The sequence below is a fragment of the Diceros bicornis genome, chromosome 3, assembly GCF_020826845.1.
Source record: "Diceros bicornis minor isolate mBicDic1 chromosome 3, mDicBic1.mat.cur, whole genome shotgun sequence".
NCBI classification, from domain to species: Eukaryota; Metazoa; Chordata; class Mammalia; order Perissodactyla; family Rhinocerotidae; genus Diceros; species Diceros bicornis.
Window position 1 is genome coordinate 63,128,753 of NC_080742.1, and position 15,711 is coordinate 63,144,463.

The 15,711-nt window shown below is 34.5% G+C and overlaps 1 protein-coding gene across 3 annotated transcripts in view; it reads right to left on the reverse strand.

Annotated features, from left to right (window-relative positions):
* IMMP2L (inner mitochondrial membrane peptidase subunit 2) overlaps window positions 1-15,711 on the reverse strand; it is an 846,417-nt gene that overhangs the window by 672,840 nt on the left and 157,866 nt on the right. The window lies entirely within an intron of this gene.

A 15,711-nucleotide genomic window follows, 5' to 3' on the forward strand; every position in this document is an offset into this window, starting at 1 on the left:
GCCAAAGAAATTGAAGATCTAGAATCTAGTCCAGGCTTTTCATCAGCTGGCATTAACATCTGAAGTGTGAATTCACTCTTGTTCTTGATTTTTTTTCCTCATCTGTGAATGAAGGTGGTTTGCACTGCAAGTTTTCTTGCATTCCTAAAATATTATGTTTTGTAGAAAAGATCACATTCTTAATGACAATATATAGACCTTCTTTCAAGAAATTAGCACACAGATGATTGTTGAATTTAGTATTTCCCACTCTTCTTTAATAATATTGTTTTTCATACAAATAAGATGTTATAGTAGTTTCTAACATGACAAACAGGAATCAAGTACTTTCAGATAGCTTCCCTAAGGGAATAACTTCACTTGTCTCAGAAGATTTAGCCGTAAGAAATAAATAGGTTTGAAATATTATTACTCAGTAAATACCATTATATTTATAATATCCACAGGCAAAGCAATGCATCTTCTATAAATTTTTACATTTTCTAATATCACAATATTCTCCTGAAATGTGCTTTCCGTCATGTTTTCAAATGTTGCAATAAATACCAGCCTCACATAAAAGTTTCAAGTTCATGAGAATAAATAATTCCTTTTAAAATTCATTGATGATTTGATAGACATGTTTTGCTAAATGTGTATAAAATTGACTGGTGCACTTACTAAGGAATATATCCATAACAATACTAGGGGTTCAATTCTCCTAAGAGATCTAAAATTACTAGTGTCGAAGTCAGCCAAAATTTCTTTAAACCGGCATTAATCATGGATTGGTAGAATCTAAAATACGAGTGGAAGGGCAAATCCTGAGGTGAGGAGTTTTAGTATTGAAACCAAGACACCCCTAGAAGAGTACTACATGAATTCTTGAAAAATTAAAAAGTGAAGCCATCCTTAAAAAGCCATTCAAACCAGGAAGACTAACAATCATTAAGTCATGTCTCTAAGAATAATGATTATTTAATATTAACATTTTTCAAGCGTTAACTGCATTTGAAAGGCTATGAGATTTTGTTCCTCTCATGAAAGTGTTATCTTGCTAGATCTAAGCTTGGGTACACCAATTCGCTACCAACTCTACACAATTCAAAACACAGGGAACTCCATCTATTAGTAAGTCACTATGCTAAATTCTGGGGTAACAAAGAGGAATAAGAGTTGGTCCCTGGCCTTAAGGTATACACAGCCATGAAAACCGAATGTACATAATGTGATACATGCTAGAAAAGAGACTGTATCAAGTCCTATCTGTCAAGGAAGCAATTAATTCTGTTTAGGGGCAGAGAAAAAGCTATAGAGAAAAGGTGACATTAAATTTTTATAAAAATATCAAAACTATGAATACTAAAACTCTTACCTAGATAAGAGGCTTCACAGTCAGTTATACCTGAATTTAAACCACAGCTCTATCCCTTGTTGGCCAAGCGAAACTGAGCAGATTGTTTGCAAACCCAGAATGTAGCCCTCATTCTGCCACTCACTGATTATCATGTTAGGAAATTCACTTCACCTCTCTAGGCCTCAACTCCCCAATCTATGAAGGGAGTCATAGAGTCACGCATTAAGCTCTTTCATTTCCCCTCTGATTCTAACACATGAGCCTCTATTTTATACCAAATTATAGAAATTCCTATCTTTGTTGGATGTCTTCATGTAGTAAATATTTATAGAGTACCTACTATGTGTCAGGCATTGTTCTGGGCATGTGGGATATATCAGTGAACAAAATAGGCCAAAATCTTATGGAAACAGAAAATAGAACATAGAAAATATCTATTGAAAAACTTTTCAAATGCTTAGTTGTCTCCTTGTTCATACATCATTTCCCTGTGAGGTTTACATATGTATTTAAAATAGTTAACACTGGGAAATTTGAAATAACTATAAACATTAACACACAAAGAGAAATTTAGAAGAAGATGAAATATAGTTGGTAACACTGCCATCAAGACGATATGTTTCTTTAAATTCACAGTGAATCAGTGAGCCTTAGCAACTTGACAAAAAAGGCAGTATGTTAATGTGCTCTCTTAAACCAATTTAGTATAAAGCTTTTCTTCTTCATTTACACTATTACGCAGTTTTTCTTGAGAGCCATGATATAACTAGGTAAGTTTTATTTAAGGATAAATAAAATCTGTACATAGTGTGAAAATATAAACAAAAAAACCTATAATTTCACTTCTTTTTCAGATATTCCACTTCCATATCTGACATTTTTCAATCTTGTTTTAGACTACTTTATTATACACTGTCTTTATTTGAGAGTTATATATTATCACTTTTCAAAAATTTATTATTCAATAAGCATTTGTGAGACATCAGCAATTACAGGCAGCTCCAGAACAGAAACTCAGAGTATGTCAGAAGATGGGGGGTTGTTAAAAGGATAAAAAACGAAATAAGGAAGAACAGAATCTACCCGCTGTCAGAACACACAGTGACTTGAGCAGTCACATGGCAACTCAGTCTTCCATGCTTGGACTCCTCTTCTCAGTCTGCTTCTCTCCTTTACTCTTCTACTAATTTCTCTGTATGCCCTTTCCCATTATCTCATGCTGATGTCTTCTTCGCTGCTGCAATAGCCTCCTGGACTCTGCTGCCTGCCTTCTCTCAGAAAGCCTGCACACATCTGCATCATCCTATGAATTGCATTCCACTCCTTAGGAGAGAAGATGTTACTGGGGTTGTGGTCACTTTCCTGTATAGAACACCCCTGTGGAACAGAGTTCTCGTGTCCAGCCCCTCCAATGACTGGGTGCCTTTGCCTACCTTCCTATAATCAGTGGTCAGGATAATGGGGTCACACGATTAAAAAAATTTTTTAAACTCTGGTTCTGTATGCATAAGGCAGCCTTCAAAAAAGAACTATGGTATAGTAGGTATCACAGGGTTTATAAGGAAGACACACCATGACTGTTAGGCACCGTCCATGTACTATTCAGTACATAAAGACACTATCTTATCATAGAGACTGTATGTACAGAAACTGAAATCACAAGTCACATCCACAGAGTTAGGCCATTTCTTTAAAAACACAGGAGAAGGGTATATATGACATGTACTAGAAATTTAAAATTCAAAAAGGTGTGCAGAGGTGGTTATGTGTTTTAGAATACACAAGCTCAGCTTGGGAAACTACTCTTTAATGCAAAACAAAACAAAGATACACACAAACAAAACACACTGTAAAATTACTGTTTTTAAAGTGGAGTCAGTCAGCATCAAATATGCACTGCAAAGTGGTATGTCTTAAATTTCAGCTAGTCAACCATCATTGATAGTCTCTAAGCTGTGTAACTCAATACATTAACAAATGGTCACAATTCTGGGTGAGAGAGCAATCACCCTGGCAAGTATTTTCCAAAGCTTCAGCCTCCCAGCATGGCTTGACAAGTGGTGCGCCGATCCGTGCCCAGGATCCGAACCCGCGAACCCCAGGCCACTGAAGCACAGTGCACAAACTTAACTGCTACACCACTGGGCCCGCCCCCCATATAATCATTTTAATGAGCAGGTTTTCTATCCTTTACATGGAATATTTTACAGCTATAAAATATTCATAGGCATTCTAATTATCTCATGTTAAAAAGGTATAAGCACTCCTTGTATTTACCCAAATGAGTTGAAAACAGATGTCCATACAAAGTCCTGCACACAAATATTTATACCAGTTTTATTTATAATTGCCAAAACTTAGAAGCAATCAGATATTCTGCAATAGATGCATGGATAAACAAACTATGATACATCCAGACAATGGAATATTATTCAGTGATAAAAAGAAATGAACTGGGGCCGGCTGGTGGCATAGTGGTTAAGAGCGCGCTCCGCTTCAGCAGACCGGGGTTTGCAGGTTCAGATCCCAGGCATGCACCAATGCACTGCTTATCAAGCCATGCTGTGGTGGCATCCCATATAAAGTAGAGGAAGATGGGCATGGATGTTAGCCCAGGGCCAATCTTCCTCAGCAAAAAGAGGAGGATTGGCATCGGATGTTAGCTCAGGGCTAATCTTCTCACAAAAAAAAAAAAAGAAGAAGAAGAAATGAACTATCGAGCTATGAAAAATCATAGAGGAGCCTTAAATGCATATCACTAAGTGAAAGAATTCAGTCTGAAAAGGCTATATATTTTATGATCCTAACTATTTGACATCCTAGAAAAGGCAAAACTATGGAGATAGCAAAAAGATCAGTGGTTGCCAGAGGTTTGAAAGGTGAAGGAGTAGGGAGTGAGGGAGGGAGGGATGAATAGGTGGAGAACATGAGATTTCTAAGGGAGTGAGGTAGGATACTATAATGGTGGATACACGACATTATGCATAGAACTGTACAAAATAAAGAGTGAACCCTAATGTAAACTATGGACTATACTCGATAATAATATATCAATATTGCCTCACCAGTTATAACAAATGTTCCAAATTAATACAAATTGTTAACAATAGCAGAAACTCTGTGTGTGATGGGGGCATGGGGAAAGGTATATGGAATTCTCTGTACTTTCTGCTCAATTTTTCTGCAAACCTAAAACTGCTCTAAAATATAAAGTCTATTAATTAAAAAATTAATAAATAAAGGTGTAAACAGACTGCCTATTATCTTTCAAATGATCACGGACATTGTCATCTCTTCTGATGAGTTATGTTTTTTTTTTAATAAGAAAATTCTGTTTCATAAAGAAGAAAATGATGAGAGTGGGGGCAAAGTATAGCAGATAGAGAGGTAAGTTTAAGCTAAAATAGCTATATCCTTCCCTCTGAGTCTACCCAAGAGGTCGTGAACACAACGTATTAGCAAGGATTGTAAGAAACACTAGTTTTACACTGATTAAAACAAAATAGAGAAAGAATAGCATGAGCACTCCGAATTGCTCATCAGTTTCATTTTTCTGTTTCAAGTTCTGTGAGATCATGGATCATATTCTCATAAACACCCATAAATCTACACACTTAAGGTGAACAACTACTCAGGATAAAAGGGAAAATCAAGTGTTGATTTCTTCTATTTTGTTACTTACTGGGGGAAGGAGCCTAGAAAATTATCCACTTTTCTCATTATAGAGAATTAAGTGACTTACCACAAAACACTTAAAAGCAGCATAAGTAATGCAAAAAGAAAATTATAGAGTAAAAGAGAGATCACATGCCTCCCATAGAGTAGCTGTTAAATGAGCACTTCTTAAATTTAACCAAAAATATGTGTCACAGAAAGGAAAAAAATTAAATTTGCTCTGAAAAAAAAAATTAGAGATGGTTAAAAAAGTTACTATAAGGGAGGATGAGGGGTGTGGCATGCTGGAATAAAGGCTGGTACCACCTACCCAGCAGTGTTATTTTGAAAACTAGATGAGATAAGGTTTATAAACATACTTCGCAAATGTCAGGTAATAAAAATATTAAAATTGATATACGTTGTTATATATGAACCTCATGGTAACCACAAACCAAAAATCTATAATAGATACACAAAAAGTAATGAGAAAGGAATCTAAACGTAACACTAAAGAAAGTCATCAAACTACAAGGAAAGAGAGTAAGAGAAGAAATACAGAAGAACTACAAAAATATAGTTCAAAACAAAAATAACAGTAGAGGACTTTAATACCCTGCTTACATCAATGAATAGATCATCCAGACAGAAAATCAATAAGGGAACATTAGCCTTAAATGACATATTAGACCAGATGGATTTAATAGATAAATATAAAATATTCCATCCAAAAGTAGCAGAATACACATTTTCAAGTGCACATGGAACATTCTCCAGGATAGATAACGTTAGGCCACAAAACAAGTCTCAATAAATTTAAGAAGATTAAAATCATCAAGCATCTTTTCCAACCACAATGGTATGAAATTAGAAATCAATTACAAGAAGAAAACTGGAAAACAATACAAATATGTGGAGACTAAACAACATGCTACTAAACAACCAATGGATCAATGAAGAAATCATAGGAGCAATTACAAAATACCCTGAAACAAATAAAAATGGAAACAACATTCCAAAATCTATGGGATGCAGTAAAAGCAGTTCTAAGAGGGAAGTTCATAGCGATACAGGCTTACCTCAAGAAACAAGAAAAATCTCAAACAAAAAAAAAACCTAACTTTATACCTTAAGGAACTAGAAAAAGAACAAATGAAGCCCAAAGTTAGTGAAGGAATGAAATAATGAAGATTATAGTGGAAATAAGTAGAATAGAAACTAAAAAAAAAAAGAGAGAGAGAAAAGATCAATGAAACTAAGAGCTGGTTCTTTGAAAAGATAAACAAAATTGACAAACCTTTAACCAGACTCATCAAGAAAAAAAGAGAGAGGGCCCAAATAAATAAAATCAGAAGTGAAAGAGAAGTTACAACTGATACCACAGAAATACAAAAGATGATAAGCGACTACTATGAACAATTATATGCCAAAAAATTGGACAACCTAGAAGAAATGGATAAATTCCTAGAAACATACAGTCTTCCAAGACTGAATCATGAAGAAATAGAAAATCTGTGTAGACCAATTACTAGTAAGGAGATTGAATCAGTAACCAAAAACCTCCCAACAAACAAAAGTCCAAGACCAGACACCTTCACTGGTGAATTCTACCAAACATTCAAAGAAAATCTAATAACTATCCTTCTCAGACTTTTCCGAAAAACTGAGGATGGAACATTTCTAAACACATTTTACAAGACCAGCATTACCCTGATACCAAAACCAAACAAGGACAACACACAGAAAAGAAAAATTACAGGCCAATATTCCTGATGAACATAGATGTAAACATCCTCAACAAAACATTAGCAAACTAAATTCAATAATACTCTAAAAGGATCATACACTATGATCAAGTGGGATTTACTCCAGGGATGCAAACGTGGTTCAACATCCGCAAATCAATCAACGTGATACAACACATTAACAAAATGAAGGAAAAAAAATCATATGATCATCTCAACAGATGCATAATAAGCATTTGACAAAATTCAACATCCATTTATGATAAAAACTTCTAACAAAGTGGGTACAGAGGGAATATATCTCAACATAATACAGGCCATATATGAAAAACCCATAGCTACCATCATACTCAAAAGTGAAAAGCTGAAATCTTTTCCTCTAAGATCAGGAACAAGACAAGAATGCCCAGTCTTGCCACTTTTATACAACATAGCTTTAGAAGTCCTAGCCACAGCAATTATGAAGAAAAAGAAACAAAAGGCATTCAAATTGGAAAGGAAGAAGTAAAACTGCCACTATTTGCAAATGACATGATACTATATACAGAAAACCCTAAACACTCCACAAGAAAACTCTCAGAGTAAATTAATTCAGTAAAGTTGTAGGATACAAAATTAACACACAGAAATCTGTTGTGGTTGTATACACTAATAACAAACTATCAGTAAGAGAAATTTAAAAAACAATCCCATTTATAATTGCATTAAAAAGAATAAAATACCTAGGAATAAAATTAACCAAGGAGGGGAAAGATCTGTACTCTGAAAACTATAAGACACTGATGAAAGAAATTGGAGAAGATACAAATAAATGGAAAGATATACCATGCTCATGGATTGGAAGAATTAATATTGTCAAGATATCCATACTACCCCAAGCAATCTACAGGTTCACTGTAATCCCTATCAAAATGCCAATGACAATAGCAAAAAAAACGCAAACAACCCTAAAAGGATATTTTCAAAAGAAGACATATGGATGGCCAACAGGCACATGAAAAGATGTTCAACATCACAAATCATCAGTGAAATGCAAATCAAAACCACAATGAGAGGGCTGGCCCTGTGGCTTAGCGGTTAAGTGCGCGCGCTCCGCTATTGGCGGCCCGGGTTCGGATCCCGGGCGCGCACTGATGCACCGCTTCTCCAGCCATGCTGAGGCCGCGTCCCACATACAGCAACTAGAAGGATGTGCAGCTATGACATACAACTATTTACTGGGGTTTTGGGGGGAAAATAAATAAATAAATAAAATTATAAAAAAAAAAAACACAATGAGATATATCACCTCATACCAGTTAGGATGGCTATCATCAAAAAGACAAGAAATAAAAATTGTTGGAGAAGGTGTGAAGAAAAGGTAACCGTCATGCACTGTTGGTGGGAATTTAAGCTGGTGCAGCCACTATGGAAAACAGTACAGGGGTTCCTCAAAAAATTAAAAATAGAACTACCATATGATCTAGCAATTCCACTTTTGGGTATTTATCTGAAGAAACCAAAAACACTAATTCGAAAAGATATATGCACCCCTATGTTGACTGCAGCATTATTTACAATAGCCAATATATGGAAGCAACCTAAGTGTCCATCGATAGATGAATAGATAAAGAAGATATGGTATATAAATATATAATGAAATATTAGCCATAAAAAAGAATGAAATCTTGCCATTTGTGACAACACAGATAGACCTTGAGGGTATTATGCTAAGTGAAATACGTCAGACAGAGATAGACAAATACCATATGATTTCAGTTATATGTGCAATCAAAAAAAAAACAAAACAAACAAATGTATAAAACAAAACAAAACCAGACTTACAGATACAGAGAACAGATTGGTAGTTGCCAGAGTGGAGGGGGATTGGGGAGTGGGCAAAATGGGTGAAGGGGATCAAGAGGAGCAAACTTGCAGTCAAAATAAATAAGTCATGGGGGTGTAATGTACAGCATGTGGAATATAGTCAATAATATTGTATTAACTTTGTAGGGTGAGAGATGGTAACTAGACTAATGATGGTGATCATTTCATAATGTATATAAATGTCAAATCACTATGTTGTACACCTGAAAGTAATATAATACTGCATGTCAATTATACTTCAATTAAAAAAATAAAAAATTAAATAAAAATTAGAACAAAAAATTATATTAAAATTGAGAAAAACACTGAGCAAAGGAGAAAAAACTACCTTAAAATGCTGTGAAGTAAGGTAAAGCAGAAAAGAAGCAATACAGCTAGAATCCTCTTTCCTGGTTCCCTGGAGCTCCTGGTGCTGCCACTTGTAAAGCTGCTCTGGGGTAGAGATTTTAATTTGTCCATTTTTCTCGACAACTTCAGTTATAAGCTTTGCTAATGCTTATAAGTTCCTACAGGAGACAAATTGGTTAGTGAAGATTATGAAATACAGAAAATGCCTTCAAGGATGGCGGGGAGGTGGGCGTAGAATAAATTCTTATACCAAAAAAAAAGCTAAGATTTGAATCTACATATTTTGTGCCAAATTAATTTCTCCTCTGCTGAGTACAGTAGCTCATAAATCACCTCCCTCCTAAGCATGAATGGAGAACATGTGGAAATACATCAAGGATTTAAATGAACCCGTTTTTAAGTTAAGGAATTCACTTATGATGAGAATGGCTTATGCTTTAGAAAATACTGTTTTGAATCAAATCAAAGTTACAAAACGCTTTCTTTTTCCTGCTTTTTTAATCATGGAGGAAAAAACGCCCAACACCTCTTTACAATTCTAGGCTTGCTCTGACCCTTCCTACTTTAGTCGTCAGTAAAGACCCCATTCAGTTCCTGAAAAAAGCTAAATCCTCATCACAGTCACTTCAAATTGTTTAATAGGAGCTGTTTTGAATTATCCAAGCACAAAGCAGGTCTTTAAAAATTGCTCGCATGCTAGCGTTCGACAGTGTCGTTAACTGCCTATAAATGAATATTGAATAATGCAAATTGGTAACCTGTTGACAATGTATTTGCATAAATCAACTGAATACTCATGTAATAAATTCACATCTGACCTTTTTAACCTTTCCTAGTATTGATCATTCTGTAGCTGATAAGGTCCTGGATTAGGCTGATGAAAATAAAAAAATGGAAAGGAAAGAATGGCATCCTAGGAGAATGACTAAGAAAATGCTATAGAACTTGATGATAAGAAGCTAGTTCTCAGGGGAAAAAAAATCCAACATTAAAAAAAAATAACAGGACTTAACAATTCTACAAAATGATCTTTTCTAAGTCCATGTTATCTTCACATTATTGTTGTCCTATCTCACAATCACAATTCGTCTGATGCACAACTTATCATCAGGCTCCGTACATTTTTCGCAGTATTAAAGCAAGAAAACCATCCACACAGTTCTTATCAAGTTAAAACCAAAGGACAGTCAAATCCTGAGAGTCAAATAAGACATAAGTCAAGTGGCTTTGGTCATAGAACAGAAGCTAATAGGGCCTGAACACACAAGTCTGACCCTTTAATAGTATTCTCTCCTAGCGTGGCAACCCAAGGGAGAAAACCAAGTGTAGGGGTTAACATCTGGGCAAAGATACTGGATGCTGCATCTATTATTAGCTGTAGCTATCATATTGTTCACAAAGCTTCTTACATGAAATCAGGTAAAACTGTTATCACTAAGACTAGACTTTTGTCTTCAGAGCAAAGACAATACAAAACTTTTGTATCAGATGTATTCAAAGATGATATCATGATCTACCAAGAAGACTTGAATATTTTCAGTTAATGCTTAAAATTCCTACCAGAGTTTTGCCCCTTTCATAGCAGAGGTCATGCATAGCAGAGATGGTGCTGTCTCCCACCTATTCAGGAGGTGTTGAGCAAGAGATTCTTTTTTTTTTTAGGAAGATTGGCCCTGAGCTAACATCTGCTGCGAAACTTCCTCCTTTTTTTCCTTTTCTCCCCAAAGCCCCAATAAATAGTTGTACGTCATAAGTGTACATCTTTCTAGTTGCTCTATGTGGGACGCTGCCTCAGCATGGCTTGATTAGCGGTATGTAGGTCCGTGCCCCAGGATCTGAACCAGCAAACCCCGGGCCGCCGAAGCAGAGTGCACGAACTTAACCGCTATGCCACTGGGCCAGGCCCTGAGCAAGAGATTCTTAACAGGATGATTAACTCAGCAGAACTCCCAGGATGGAAATCACAGACTAAAAGTTCCCTCTACCTGCACACGAGAGTCACATTTGCCAAGCATCAAAGGGAATAGGCCTGTTTAGTTGCTACAGAGTAGAGGCAGAGCAAATGATAAAAGCTACTAGGAAACAGATGAAAAAGCATCAAAGAAAATAAAGTTCTTGTGAGAGAGTGAGATGTTTGCCACCAAAGAAGTGGTTCTCAATTCACTTGCTTAAAATATTGTTTCCTGGGCCTGGTACTCAATTGATTCATTTACGAAATCTGGGGTGAAGCCCGGACATATGAAATTTTAACAAACAACCCAGTTGATTCTGATATAGTTAGAAAACAAAATACAATTCTAGCTAAACAACCAGGCCTTAGCAAACCTGTAGACAGATTTCCTACACTTGGTTAAAGCAACATTTGATGAACTATGAGATCTCTTTGAAATTTAAGAGTCTTTGTTTCTACAAGATTATGAAGGCAGGTAAAACAAAATAACATCAGCACCACTAATAATGCAGTAAACTTGAGAACATATATGACTTAAGATGCATTATAGTGTCATGTTTAAGAAACTAGGCTCTGGATTTAAAATAGCCTGGCTTCAGATCCCATATCACTCACTAGCTCTGTGACCTTGAGCAAATTACTTACCTTCTCTAAGCCCCAATTTTTTTATGGGCATAATACTTACCTCACAGAGAAATTATAAGAAGTAACTAACTTTGTGTTAAGCATTCACCCCAAATTATAAAGAATGAAGAGCAATGGTAAGAAAAAATGAACAAATATGACATGTTTTAGTTAAAAAATACAAATTACAAAAATAAAAAAAATCATAATCTCATTACTTTAAAATATGTATATGGCCAGTAAGCACATAAAAGGATATACAACATCATTAGCCATAAGGTAAATGCAAATCAAAATCACAATGAGAACCACTTCACATCCACTAGGCTAGCTATAATCAAAAAGACATTTAACACATTGATAAGGATGTGGAGAAACTGAAACCTCCCTACACTGCTGGCAAGAATGTAAAATGGTGCAGCCACTTTTGAAAAACAGTTTGGCAGTTCCTCAAACGCTTAAACATAGAGTTACCATATGATCCAGCAATTCCACTCCTAACAGTATACCCAAGAGAATTGAAAACAGGTATTCAAATAAAAACTTGTGTCCGTATGTTTATAGCAGCATTATTCTTAATAGCCAAAAGGTGAAACAATCCGAATGTCCATCAACTGATAAGTGGATAAATAAAATGTGGTATACCCATACAATGGAATATTATTCAGCCATCAAAAGGAATAAAGTACTGATACATGCTACAACATGATGAATCTCGGAAATATTATCTAAGTGAAAGAAGCCAGTCACAAAGGACCACATAGTATATAATTCCATTTATATGAAATGTTCAGAACGGGGAAATCTATAGAGATGGACAGTAGGTTAGTGATTGCTAGGGGCTGAGGATGGTGGGATGGTCTGGGTGTGATGGCTAAGGAATGTGGGGTTTGTTCTTCAGGTAACAAAAATATTCTAAAGTTGATTGTGCTGATGAATGCTCAACTCTATGAATGAACTAAGCCATTATACACTTCAAATGGGTAAATAATATGGTGCATGGATTAAATCTCAATAAAGCTGTTTTTAAAAATATACATATATATAAAATAAGAAGGAAAACATTCCTCTGTCCTTTGAGGCAGGTATGGTAGAGCTCTGTGATATTCTTCATGCCCAGCACCCTTTCCTCTGGTGAAGTGCCTTTCCCCTCATTCTATGTCATTCTAGTAGGGCTGTCAGTTACAGAGAGTCCCCAAACCCCACTCCTGCCACAGAAACTGCTGGCAAATTTCTGCCATTTAACTCTCTGAGTTGTTTCTATTTCTATGCTTCCTGAGGCCTACTTATTCAAGCCTGTTTCAATTCTGTGATATACTCACACTTTATCCAATAAATCCCTCCTCTTTTTTTGCTTAATCTCTCAGTTTAGGTTGCTTGTAATCACGAAATTCTATTTGATGTACATTCCAAACTGTTTCCATCCCTTCTATAGAAGTAATTCTATAAATAATTTACTATGAATCCTAACAATTTTTTCTATGCACATACAGTTACATATCCACACATATAAATGTCTTAGCATAATACTATACATAGTATGACTATACCATAATTGATTTTATCATTATTCCATGAATAGTTAATTGTTTTATTTATCCATTTTTCTTTTAAAATCAAGGGAAGTAGGGGGCATCCATCAAAAGTATATCAAGTTAAAATCCGATAAACATTTACTGAATACACTTGGTGGTTGAAAAAAAAAATTTTTTTAGATATTACGAGGGGAAGCTGGAAAATAATTTCTAATCAATTTTTGTTTACAACTTAGTGTGGCAGATAATATAGAACAATTACAAAACAATTATATATCCGGAAATAAGCAAAGCTGCATGACAATCATACCAGTTGAAGCCATGCAAATTCAATTCAATTTTATTAAACGTCAACTGTGTAATGTTTGTCAATGTGCTGATTATATTGGCCTTCAAGGTGTCCAAAAAAAAAGTTTACAGCTTGGTATACTTATCCACTTAGTCAACATTTTTTGATTGTCACAAATGTAAAAATTGATAAACAAAATTTCCAGTAAAATTAAAAATGTATTTTAATAGGACAAAAAAAAAGTTCATGACTTTTATTATTATGATAATACTAGTCTACATTTTTTAGTACTTACTAAGTCTTATTATCTCAATTATTTCTCAAAACAATCCTCTGAGGTAGGTATTGTTATTATAATCACCCAAGGGCAGTGTGGTAGTAACTGGCAAATCTGATATCCGAAGTCAGGTCTTTTTACCTCTAAAGCTCCTTTCTTAACCAATACCTCTGTAATATCATAACAATGATTTTAATGACTAGCTGAGGAATTGAGCTGAAGAGTTTTTATAAAATTCAATTGCATTAAAACATCTATATTTACAAAAATCCTACAAGCAACAAATCAATTTTCTAAATCAGGACAAAGAGTTATTACACCTGAGTTCTTTAGTTCTTGGCATACGAGAAGCTACAACATCAATTCCATTAGCACTCTGATAAAGGTGAAATCAAATTAACTCAAGCCACCTACTTGATAGACTTGTGATCTTTGCAAACACAAAAAACAGGTTAGCATAGACTCCTAATAGTGTAATTATTCTGCATCAAAAATAGGTACACAATTCCATAAGAATACAAAACAATAAAAAATACATTGTAATTACTACAGACATTGTTACACAGTAGATCTTTCCATATTTATGCATATATAATTAAAATGATATTTATCAAAAGGCTAATGAGACCATTTTGAATCCCATTTAGTGAAAGGCTAATGAGACAGAATATGAGCTGTTTATTAACTGAAGAACAAGATAGGTGACATCTGTACAAAGTAAGAGAAGATCAGAATTAAAAATAAAATATCACTGAAAGCTTCTCATAAACCTTACAGTAAAAAAGTCCTATTAGAGATAAGGAAGATCACTTACAATGTCGGCTTCTTGCTTAAACTGATTAGGTGAATGAAAATTTATATTCTAGTCAAAGAACTTATATAATGAAAGTATATACATTATATATCCATTTCTCAGGATTACAGTTGTTATAGGTATTTAAATACAAGTCATTTTTTAAATTGCAACACAGGCCATGATGCTTACATGGTGAAATGAAATTTTATAACATTGCACCTTAAAACAATCTCACATTGGATTGCTGCACCTCAGAAAAACACTTTCACTGAGCCAAAAAATTGTTCCCTTATCATGTGAATACAGTGGAAAGGAATCATGCTGAAAGGCAAGTGGAAATGCCAGCCATTTTCTCAAATAATAATGATAATAACAATAACAATAATATATATCTGAATGCTTTGGGCTTCAAGAACAGAAAATTCCAAAGATATCAAAATGTCACATACTATCAAACTCTAAATAACAAAATTGTTTAACATGGAATTGCTCATCAAATAAACAGGAACTCATTTTAAGATTAAGTAAGAAAAGTAGCAAGTCAGTTCAAGCCTGGAATTCTTTGATGAAATAACATTCATGAGCAACTTTCTAAGCCAGGAACTTGGTTAAATTTTTCCTAACATTCATTACAGGATTCATTTTCACACAGTTTAGGCAAAAAAATAAAATCCATTGATATATACATTTCAAGTGGCAACTGTTCTCTACAGGTAATTTAGTATTATAAATTATCTGAATAAAAATTAAAAGTGAATTACTTTTCTGTATGTATTCCTCAACATAAATTAACATGAAAAATTAAATCACTGCTAATTTATTTGTTAGGAAAAAAATACTTTATTATTTCACCTAAATAATTTGAAAGCACTTCACAGTAATATGTCTTTTTGTTAAACACTCATCCAATGGTATATTTATTAGCTGTCGTATTAAGGCCCTGCCAAGAGAATTTTTAAACATTTATTAAGAAACACCTTCTACACTCAAAATGAGATTATACTTAATATCTTCAAAGAATCTGAAATAGCCTATTATATATTTATTGACTCCTAGAACTTGCTCCAGCCAGATAATGATCTTTTGTCAAAATAGGAGCAATCTAGTCATGTGGTCCTCTTCACACAGAATGACAGCGACACTCAGAATGTAATAAAAGCAAAACTATTCACCTAAGTGGAAATGAAAGGACTAGTTCTGTTTCGATTATTTTCCTTTAAAATTTTGGCCCCTTGAAATTTAACTTCTTGAGTTAATACAGCGCTATTAAAAAGCAGTAGACTTACAATC